Below are 12,192 nucleotides of genomic sequence, written 5' to 3' on the forward strand. Positions count from 1 at the left end.
ATATTGAGCACTTAAATAAACACCCTTAAAGCACAAAACAATCTAGAGTCTGTCTGTGATTTCGAATTAGTGTATTAGCAATTACAGTGTCAAAATGCTCTTTCAATTTTAATGTCAACATACCTATGTCACACAGCTCTAGTCCATGAGGAAACAAAGCAGATGTCACACAGTGGGACCCACATCTGTGAAATTGTAAGGGAAAGTGACAACTCAGTGACCATACACTGGGTGAAAATGACAGAAAGTAGAGAGGTAGTAGTGTTAAAGTACATATAGTAGGCAGGTTTGTATTCTTACAGGTGTCTCAATGGAAGTATTGCAGGATCACAGAGTTCCTGTTGTCGATGTCCTCTTCTTCTGCTTCCTCGTTTTCACTGTCCACAGGCTCCACAGCTGCCACAACACCTCCATCTGGACCATCCTCCTGCAGAAAAGGCACCTGTCGTCGCAAAGCTAAGTTGTGAAGCTTACAGCAGGCCACAATGATCTGGCAGACCTTTTTGGTGAGTAGAATAAGGATCCACCTGTCATATGGAGGCACCTGAACCTGGCCTTCAGGAGGCCGAAGGTCCGCTCTATAATCCTCCTAGTTCGCCAATGGGCCTCATTGTAGCGTTCCCCTGCCCTTGTCCTGGGATTCCTCACTGGGGTCAGTAGCCATGACAGGCTGGGGTAGCCAGAGTCACCTGCAAATGTTGAGGGACAACTGTTGGACACACGCTAACCCTTAGGGACAACCCCAGACCCAGACAACTATCCACACTGTATAGGGTCCATGTCCTCACCTAATAGCCACACACGGTGCCTCTGGAGTTGCCCCATCACATAAGGGATGCTGCTATTCCGCAGGATGTAAGAGTCATGGACTGAGCCAGGGAATTTGGCATTCACATGGGAGATGTACTGGTCGGCCAAACACACCATCTGCACATTCGTGGAATGGTAACTCTTCTGGTTTCTGTACACATGTTCACTCCTGCGGGGGGTACCAAAGCCACATTTGTCCCATCAATGGCACCTATGATGTTGGGGATATGTCCCAGGGAATAGAAATCACCTTTCACTGCAGGCAAATCCTCCACCTGAGGGAAAATGATGTAGCTCTGCATGTGTTTCAGCATGTCAGACAACACTCTGGACAACACGTTGGAAAACATAGGCTGGGACATCCCTGATGCTACGGCAACTGTTGTTTGAAATGACCCACTTGCAAGGAAATGGAGTACTGACAGCACCTGCACAAGAGGGGGGACTCCTGTGGGATGGCGGATAGCTGACATCAGGTCTGGCTCCAACTGGGCACACAGTTCCAGGATTGTGGCACGATCTAGCCTGTATGTGATGATTACATGCCTTTCCTCCATTGTCGACAGGTCCACCAGCGGTCTGTACACCGGAGGATGTCGCCATCTCCTCACATGCCCCAGCGGACGGTGCATATGGAGGACAACAGCGAGCACAGAGTCAACCAACTCAGCGGTACGTACACACAGCTTACACAGAACCCAAATCATAATTCAAAATTTGCATGTATGAGTGTTGAGGCAAGGCCTAGGTATGTGTGATGCAGTTAAAAATAAAGCCATGTGGGCCCCTGAAATGGCGGCTGCCTGACCTGTAAAGTGGGACAATGGGATGTGAGGTAACTGCGCTGGCGTTGTACACCGTCGCGGTAGTCGGTCGAAGACCGCGGCGCAATTCTGCATTGGTTAACATTGGACCCTATGGGTCCCAGGAGCCAATGATGATGTACGCCGGCGGTGTCGGTATGCACCACCGCTGACGTGACCACCATTTTCTATCTGTTCAATCACTCGGTACCTGATCTTCGACAGGAGAGGACCTACAATACAAGTGCTGCTGTGACCTCAGTCTGGAAGAGACAATGGCTCATGCGTCTGGGGAAAGGGCCCCTGCCTTCACATCGGAGGAGAAACTCGTGGATGGGGTCCTCCCCCAGTACACGCTACTATACGGTCCTCCAGACAAACAGGTAAGTACACTGGGAGCATGCTGTATGGGCTATGCCTGTGTGGAGTGGGGTGAATGAAAGATGGGGGGGGGGGATTGAGGCGTGCATGAAACAATGGTGAGTGCATGTGCCACATGGCAAGGGTAGGGATGGGGGCCAATGACTGTGACAGTGCAGTTGGCAATAACTTTTCTTTTTCCCCTGTACAATTCCTGTAGACCAGCGCCCACCAGAAGAAGAATGTTTGGCGTGCCATCGCCAAGGACGTCCGGACCTTGGGGGTTTATCACAGACGGAGCACCCACTGCCGTATGAGATGGGAGGACATTCGCCGCTGGAGCAAGAAGACGGTGGAGGCCCAGCTGGGGATGGCCTCCCAACGTGGGAGGGGTGACCATCGGACCATGACCCCCCTGATGTTCAGGGTCCTGGCGGTGGCGTACCCAGAGTTGGATGGGCGCTTGAGGGAATCACAGCAGCCACAAGGGGGTGAGTACACTCCCATTCAGCTGATTCAGTGCGCAGTGTAGGTGTCTGGCTGGGGGAGGTGGGCTGTGGGTTTCCCTAGGCCAGAGTGAGCGTGCTAGTTAGGTCCCCTTCTTCTGGCAGACCCTGTGGCACTCCACCCCAATTGTGTACAGTTCCAACTATACCTAGTCAGGCTCCTGTGACATCCATGTGTGCAGATGTCAGCCATAGCCTTGTAGGCCATGTCCCAGGGATTGAACAGTGGACCCCAAGTGCGTGGCGTAGTGTAGGGGGCTTCTGTGTCTGTCGTGTCCACCAACAGTAGCAGTAATGCATGCACTCAACATGTCTTTCTTCTGTCGTCCCCCCCTTTCTGTGGTCTCCCTGTTCTTGTGTGCATTAGCATCATCAGCCGGAGTTGTAGTGGCACCAGAGCAGGAGGGAGCTGCATCCCACATGGCCCTGCAGGGCGAGACTACGGACTCGGAATTCACCAGTGGGATGGAGGGCGAGGGGAGCTCCACAGCGGGGACAGGAGCTGAGACCAGTGATACAGACTTGTCCTCTGATGGGAGCTCTCTTGTTGTGGCGGCCACATCTGTGCCCCCGCATTTACAGGTACAGCCGCCACCCCCCCTACCAGCACCGCCCTCCCAGCAGCCCCTCAGCCTTTGCCCCGTGCCCGCTCACCCAGGAGGGTGGGCATCACCTTCACCCCAGGCACCTCAGGCCCTGCCCCAGTCACCCCTGCTGCCCTCAGTGAGGAGGCCATTGACCTCCTCAGGTCCCTCACTGTTGGCCAGTCTACCATTTTGAATACCATCCAGGGTGTAGAGAGGCAGTTGCAACACACAAATGAATTCCTGGAGGGCATTCATTCTGGTCAGGCAGCCCTTCAGCGAGCTTTTCAGACTCTGGCCTCAGCACTGATGGCAGCTATTGTCCCTGTCTCTAGCCTCCAACCTCCAACAACCTCCACCCAGACCCACACCCCTGTACCTCAGCCTACCACCAGCACACCATTAGACCAGCATGCACACACGTCAACACACAAGGGAAGCTCCACACATCCCACAGGCATCACACACATGCAGACACACCAACATCCACTGCCTCCACTGTGTCCCCCTCCTCCTCATCTCCCTCCTCCCTCCCAGTCTCGTCTCCACTCACACCTGCATGCACAACATCAACAGCCACTACTTCCATCACCAGGACACACACCACCACAACCCGCTTGTGTGCAGTCACCACCCCACTACCATTTCCACATCTCCTGTGTCCTCTCCCAGTGTGTCTGTGACGCCCCCTACCAAGATACACAAACGCAGGCACACACCCTCCCAACAGCCATCCACCTCACGACAGCCTCTAGCGCATGCACCTTCACCCAAAGTCACCAAACAAACACCTACTACAACCAAAACCTCTTCCTCCACTCCCAAACCCCCTTCAGCTACCCGTCCCAGTGTTCCCAAGAAACTTTTCCTGTCCACCCTTGACCTCTTTCCCTCACCTCCCCCGCCCCGTCAGTCTCCTAGGGCCCGACTCTCCAGGTCCCAACCTAGCACCTCAGCCACAACATCTCCGGGACCAGTGGCGCCAGTAGTCACCGGATTCTGGAGTGCACCAGGCAGCAGGGCAGCCAGTGTCTCAAGGAGCCACAGCACGGATAGTCCCCCACCTGTCAAGCATCAAAAATTGGCCAGTGCCCGGCGGGAGAGGGGGAAGACTCCAGCCACCAAAGTCGCTCCCAGGGGTACAGGTGGGAGTGTGGAGTCAGCTGCGACACCTTCCAAGTTGGGGAAGGGGCACAAGAAACGAAGCAAGTCTGGGAAGAGCAGCAGGGCAGAGAAGACCCCCATCATCCCCGCTGCCCAGGAGGCCACCGCCATCAGCCCCGCTGCCCAGCAGGCCACTGCCATCATCCCCGCTGCCCAGGCGGCCACCGCCATCAGCCCCGCTGCCCAGGAGGCCACTCCCATCAGCCCCGCTGGGCCAGACAGGACCGCCATCAGCCCTGCTGGGCCAGAAAGGACCGCCAGCACCAGTACAGCTGGGCCAGACAGGACTGCCAGCAGCTGAGTCGCTGCCAAGGACCCCACCACCACAAGCACTGCTGAACAGGACACCACCGCCACAAGCACCGCTGCCAAGGACCCCGCCGCCACAAGCACCGCTGAACAGGACACTGCCGCCAAAAGCACCGCTGAACAGGACACCGCCGCCACAAGCACCGCTGGCCCATGAGCGCCAAGGGCACAGACGCTACTGTGTCCGCCACAAGCAAGATGAAGGACTCTGGGTACAAAGCCTCCTCCAGAACCAGTGGAGAAAGGAATCCACTACCTCTGTCCTTGGCAGGATGAAGCACTCTGGGCACAAAGCCCCCACAAGAACCAGTGGAGAAAGGCACCCACTACCTCTGTCCTTGGCAGGATGAAGCACTCTGGGCACAAATCCCCCTCCAGAACCAGTGGGGAAAGGCATCCACTACCTCTGTCCTTGGCAGGATGAAGCACTCTGGGCACAAAGCCCCCTCCAGAACCAGTGGAGATTTACATCCACTACCTCAGTCCTTGGCAGGATGAAGCACTCTGGGCACAAAGCCCCTTCCAGAACCAGTGGAGGAAGTCATCCACTACCTCAGTCCTTGGCAGGATGAAGCACTCCGGGCACAAAGCCCCCTCTAGAACGAGTGGAGAAAGGCATCCACTACCTCTGTCCTTGGCAGGATGAAGCACTCTGGGAACAAAGCCCCCTCTATAACCAGTGGAAAAAGGCATCCACTACCTCTGTCCTTGGCAGAATGAAGCACTCAGGGCACAAAGCCCCCTCCAGAACCAATGGAGATTTACATCCACTACCTCAGTCCTTGGCAGGATGAAGCACTCTGGTCACAAAGCCCCCTCCATAACCAGTGGAGAAAGGCATCCACTACCTCTGTCCTTGGCCGGATGAAGCACTCTGGGCACAAAGCCCTCTCCAGAACCAGTGGAGAATGTTATCCACTTTTGAGACTGTGGCTTTGTACTCCCCAGGATTGAACAGTGGGCAAACCACCCACTGTAGAGACTTCAGAGACTGTGGCTTTGCACTCCCAGGATTGAACAGTGGGCATGGGGCCCCTTCGTGGATTTGGCATCGTGCACTCAACCGGCTGAGGTGCCTCCCCTTTCCCTTCCCCCTGAGGTACCTGTTTTATTGCTATCTGATGCCCCTGCAGTTTTCCCTTCATCATGTTCGGGTATTGAGTGTGGGCCTCGCCCATGCTGTGTGGGCCCAGTGTTCCACGTACATCAATGGAGCAATACCTGGACTACTATTCTTTGTGTATATATTTGTTAATAGTGTATATATATTTTTGCGTACTGGATTTTAATATATTACAATGGTTACACTCATTTCCTTTTGTCTTTGCATTCTTCCAGGAGGTTTGGGGGTGTAACTGTGATGTATCAATATGTATTGATGTGTGTGTTGTAGTGAGTGAGGGTGCGGGTGGGGGTGTTGCGCGTGTGTGTCACTCTCTTTTCCCTCCCCTCTCCCCTGTGTCGTAGGTGCAGTACTCACCGTGGTCTTCACCACCGGCGTTCGTGCTCCTGGTAGAAGATAAGGGCATGGAAAATTTGCAGCTCAGGTTCCATGGCGTCCTGGTTCCTCGTGGGGTGTGTAGAGGTGAGCGTTTTCCCTTTGAAGTCCTGTTTCCGCCGTGTTTTCGTTCGCGGTGAATCCACCCCGGAAACGGTGGCAGATTGGTAGATTGTGATACTGTGGGCGGTACATTGTCCTCCGCCTGTCTGTTGGCGGTGACTGCCCTGCTGTTTGTTTGTACCGCTGTGGCGGTCGGAGTGTTAAAGTGGCTGTCTTTGTTGGCGGTTTCTGCCACGGTCGTAATTCCATTTTTTTTCCGCCGGCCTGTTGGCGGTCTTACCGCTGCTTTAACACCAACCGCCAGGGTTGTAATGACCACGATAGTGCTATATGATATAAGTGGTATTGTAGGAGCTTTGCATGTCTCCTAGTTCAGCCTGAGCTGCTCTGCTAAAGCGACCTCTATCGGCCTAAGCTGCTAGAACACTGCTAATCTACTAATAAGGGATAACTGTACCTGGCACAAGGTGTAAGTACAATCAGGTACCCACTGTAAGCCGGGCCAGCCTACATTGGTGGCAGCGGTGGGATAAGTACTTGTAACTGTTTTACCACTTTGTCATTGGTGCTTTCCATAAGAAAAACATATACCAAATTCTTAAAAATATACACAGTTAACCTAAACAGTTTAACTTTCTTTCTACAAACTTTCTAAAAAGTTTGCAAAAGTTGAAAAGTTTTTCTCTTTTCTTTAAAAGTTTCTAAAAACTTTTTTTCTCTGTCCTAAACCCTTTCTAACAACTATGTCTGCAGTAGAACTTACTCCCATAGTTGTCCAGGCAACCTATGGTAGTTTAAACTTTAAAAGTTTCAGGGGTCTCTCCATAGAAAGAGGTTTAAGCATTGGTAAGTACCCTACTAAAGATCTTCACCTTAGCCTTCTTCTAGAAAGTGACCAGAACCAGTCTGGCCCATCCCAGGATCAGGGGGTAGGGGAGGGGGGTACCCAGCAAGAATCAGGGGAGGGCCCAGAGGACTCTGGGGGGGGTTCATCCAAAGACTTGCCAGCTAACAGGCCACCTAGTGACACTGGTAGTGGGAGGGAGGTCACACACTAGTACGGCACCTTTCACTCCAAGAGGCCAGGTAATTAGAGTCCAGCCAGTTAGACACAGGTCCACTTCTGCCTATTCCCAAATTTCCTCTGTGTCTCAGAATTCCCAAGCCTCCCACCCTGAGAATGACACCCTAGATAGGGAACTCAGAAAGCTGAGGTTGGAAGAGGCCAGACTGAAGCTGAGACAGCAGCAGTTGGCCTTAGACAGGGACTCACTAGATGTAGAGAGGGAAAGGCAGAGGTTGGGGTTAGTTCCCCATGGTGGCAGCAGCAGTGCCTACATATAGTAATCCTGTAAGAGAACAAGATTCTAGGAACCTGCATAAGATAGTCCCCCCTTACAAGTAGGGGTATGACATTAAAAAGTGGTTTGCTGCACTTGAGAGGGCCTGTATGGAACAGTTGGTCCCTAAAAGGCAGTGGGCTGCTATCTTGTGGCTACCTTTCACTGGTAAGGGTAGGGATAGGCTCCTTACTGTCACAGAAAGTCATGCTAATAATTACAAAGTTATGAAGGATGCACTCTTAGATGGATTTGGCTTAACCACTGAACAATACAGGATAAAGTTCAGAGATACCAGAAAAGAGTCCTCTCAAGACTGGACAGACTATGTAGACTGTTCAGTGAAGGCCTTGGAGGGATGGTTACATGGCAGTACGGTGACTGACTATGAAAGCCTGTATAATCTAAAACTGAGCGAGCATATTTTGAAAAATTGTGTGTCTGACTTGTTGCATCAGTACTTGGTAGATTCAGATCTGACCTCTCCCCAAGAATTGGGAAAGAAGGCAGACAAATGGGTCAGAACAAGAGTGAAAAGAAAAGTTCATACAGGTGGTAACAAAGATGGCAAGAAGAAGGTTGGTAAGTCTTCTGACAAGAGTGGGGACAAAGATAAAATCTTCATCAGGCCCACAAAAATCCTCTGGGGGTGGTGGATCCAAATCCTCTTCCAACAATCAAAAGAAGCCATGGTGTTATTTATGTAAAAGTAAAGGCCATTGGGCAAGTGACTCCACTTGTCGAAAGAAAAACACCAAGGCCACCACAACCCCAACTGCGTCCTCTAGTGCCCCTAGTAATAGCAGTGGTGGTGGAATTCTACTACAAATAGCCAATCAAAGGGTGTAGCTGGGCTCACCATTGGTAGTGTAGTTGGGGTTGGTCTTGTTAAGGAGACCACACAGGCTGTTTTAGTCTCTGATGGTGGTATTGACTTTGCCACCTTGGTTGGTTGTCCCCTTATTATGGGTAAGTACAAGCAACGTCCCCAAATAAATGGTTTTGAGGTTGAGGCCTACAGGGATACAGGAGCCAGTGTCACTATGGTGATTGAGAAACTGGTTCACCCTGATCAACGCCTACTTGGTCAGCAGTACCAATTGACTGATGCTCATAGCAACACTCTTAGCCACCCTGTGGCTGTTGTGAATCTCAGCCTTGAGGGGGGGGGTTACTGGTCCAAAGAAAGTTGTGGTAGCCACTGATTTACCTCTAGACTGCTCAGTAGGCAATGATTTGGAGACATCAGCTAGGGCTGAAGTAGAGTTGGAGGCTCATGCAGCAATGCTGGGCATTCCTGGGCATATCTTTGCTTTGACAAGGGCTCAGGCCAAGAAGCAAAGAGGACAGGGAAGCTTGGATCCTGGAACAATGGACCAAGTGCTCCCAAAAGCTAGGGGTAGAAAGGGTAAATCCTTGCCCACTATCCCTCCCTCTCCAGAAGATTCCCCTTTTGATAAAAGGAATCCTCTCCCTCTGGAGAACCTACACCAGATGAGCTGGCAGCATACACTGCTGAGCTTTTGGGTGCGAGGGCTGCTGGGGAAGAGCTGAGTGTGGCACAGCTGACCTGTCCCACAGTAGAGGGTTTAAGACAGCAAGCTGTCAAACAGCAGAATGGGGATGTTACTGATGGTCCTAAGGTCTATTGGGAAGATAACCTCCTTTATTCTGAGTCAAGGGACCCTAAATCTGGAGCTGCCTGGAGATTGGTTATCCCTTTGCAGTGTAGGGAGTTTCTTCTGACCTTGGCACATGACATTCCTTTGGCTGGGTATTTGGGTCAGAGTAAAATTTGGGACAGACTTGTTCCATTGTTTCACTGGCCTCATATGTCAGAGGGTACGAAGGAGTTTTGTCGCTCCTGTGTGACCTGCCAAGCCAGTGGCAAGACTGGTGGCACACCTAAGGCCCCCTTAATTCCCCTTCCTGTGGTTGGGGTGCCCTTAGAAAGGGTAGGGGTTGACATAGTTGGCCCCCTTGAGTCTCCAACAGCTTCAGGCAATAGGTTTATCCTTGTGGTAGTGGACCATCTCAATAAATATCCTGGACCAATTCCCTTAAGGACCACTACAGCTCATGCAGTGGCAAAGGCCCTCCTGGGAATCTTTTTCAGAGTGGGCTTCCCTAAGGAAGTGGTGTCAGACAGAGGTAGTAACTTCATGTCTGCATACCTCAAAGCTATGTGGAAGGAGTGTGGTGTAACTTATAAGTTCACCACTCCTTATCATCCACAGACAAATGGTCTGGTTGAGAGGTTTAGTAAAACTCTCAAAGGTATAATTATGGGACTCCCTGAAGAACTCAGAAGGAGATGGGATGTCCTGTTGCCATGTCTCCTTTTGCTTACAGGGAGGTACCCCAAAAGGACTGGGCTTTAGCCCCTTTGAACTCCTCTTTGGGCACCCTGTAAGAATTCCCCTTGCTTTTGCGAAGGAGGGTTGGGAACAACTTTTAAAAGCTCCAAAACATGACATTGTGGACTATGTACTTGGCCTAAGATCCAGAATGGCTGAGTACATGAAAAAGGCCAGTAAAAACGTGCAGGCCAGCCAAGAGCTCCAAAAGCAATGGCATGACCAGAAGGCTGTCCTGACCCAGTACCACCAGGACAGAAGGTGTGGGTATCGGAGCCTGTGGCCCCAGGAGCACTCCAGTACAAATGGAGTGGCCCCCATCTCATTGTTGAAAAGAAGGGCGAGGTTACATATTTGTCGGACCTGGGCACTGCCAAGAGTCCCCTTAGGGTGCTCCATGTCAATCGCCTAAAACCCTACTATGACAGGGCTGATTTAACCCTGCTCAAGGCAACTGATGAGGGACAGGAAGAAGAGAGTGACCCTCTCCCTGACCTCTTCTCCACCACTGAAGCTGATAGCTTAGTGGGGGGAGTGGTGCTTGCAGATTGCCCTACTGCTGAGCAGAAGGACAACTATATAAATCTCCTAGGCCAATTATCTGACCTCTATTCACTGGTGTGAGCACACAATCAATACTGGAGACAGTTTACCTGTCAAAAGTAAGACTTATAGGCAGCCTGACCATGTCAGAGATTGCAGAAAACAAGAGGTACAGAAAATGCTGGACTTAGGAGTGATTGGGCCTTCAGGAAGCCCATGGGCTATCCCAGTAGTGCTTGTCCAAAAAACCTCACAGTAAAGATGGTAAAAGAGAAATTAGGTTTGTTGTTGACTACAGAGGTCTCAATCAAGTAACCAAAACTGATGCTCACCCTATACCCAGGGCAGATGAGCTAATAGATACACTGGTTTCTGCCAAGTATCTAAGCATTTTTTATTTAACTGCAGGGTATTGGCAGATTACATAATCAGAAGATGCTAAACCTAAAATTGCATTTTCCACCATTGGAGGGCACTATCAGTTCACTGTTATGCCCTTTGGTTTGAAGAATGCTCCTGCCACTTTTCAGAGGTTGGTGAACACAGTCCTGCAAGGTTTGGAAGCTTTTAGTGCAGCATGTCTAGATGATATAGCTGTCTTTACCTCCACCTGGGATTAGCACCTGGTCCATCTATGGAAAGTTTTGGAGGCCCTGCAAAAGGCAGGCCTCACTATCAAGGCTTCAAAGTGCCATATAGGGTAGGGGAAAGTGGTTTATCTGGGCCACCTGGTAGGTGGGGAACAGATTGCACCACTGCAGGGGAAGATCCAGACCATTATGGAATGGGCTCCCCCTACAACTCAAACCCAGGTGAGAACCTTTCTAGGCCTCACAGGGTACTATAGGAGGTTCATCAAATCAAGAATTATGGCTCCATTGCAGACCCTCTTAATGACCTCACTAGTAATAAGATTCCTAAAAAGGTATTGCGGACAGCTAGCTTTCAAAAGGCTTTTGATGAGCTAAAAAAGGCCATGTGCCCTGCACCTGTCCTAAAAAGCCCTTGTTACTCCAAGAAGTTCATAGTCCAGACTGATGATTCTGAATTAGGGGTGGGGCAGTGCTATCACAGCTTAACACTGAGGGCCAGGATCAACCTGTTGCTTTTATCAGCAGGAGGTTGACCCCTAGAAAAAAGTTGGTCTGCCATAGAGAGCGATGCCTTTGCTGTGGTCTGGGCACTGAAAAAGTTGAGAACATACCTCTTTGGTACTCACTTTATTGTTCAGACAGACCACAAACCTCTATAATGGCTTAAACAAATGAAAGGTGAAAACCCTAAATTGTTGAGGTGGTCCATCTTCCTACAGGGAATGGACTATACAGGGGACCTAGACCTGGGAGTACCCTCTCCAATGAAGATGAACTCTCCAGATATTTCCACTTAGACAATGAAGACTCATCTGGGCAAGGTTAGCCTCATGTCCCTCGTTTGGGGGGTAGAGTTGTGAAGGAAAGTTATATCCATTTTCTACTTGTGTGTCTGTTTGTTTTTGCCTGTCTCACTGAGATCCTGCTAGCCAGGACCCCAGTGCTCATAATTGTGGCCTGACTATGTTTCCTGTGTGGTGCCTAACTGTGTCACTGAGGCTCTGCTAATCAGAACCTCACTGCTTATGCTCTCTCTGCCTTTAAAATTGTCACTGCAGGCTAGTGACCATTTTCACCAATTCTGATTGGCACGCTGGAACACCCTTATAATTCCCTAGTATATGCTACGTAAGTACCCAGGGTATTGGGGATCCAGGAGATCTCTATGGGCTGCAGCATTTCTCTTACCACCCATAGGGAGCTCAGACCAATTATACAGGACTGCCACTGCAGACTGAGTCAAATAACGTCCACGTTATTTC

This window comes from Pleurodeles waltl, chromosome 9 (genome assembly GCF_031143425.1).
Source record: "Pleurodeles waltl isolate 20211129_DDA chromosome 9, aPleWal1.hap1.20221129, whole genome shotgun sequence".
Classification (NCBI taxonomy): Eukaryota; Metazoa; Chordata; class Amphibia; order Caudata; family Salamandridae; genus Pleurodeles; species Pleurodeles waltl.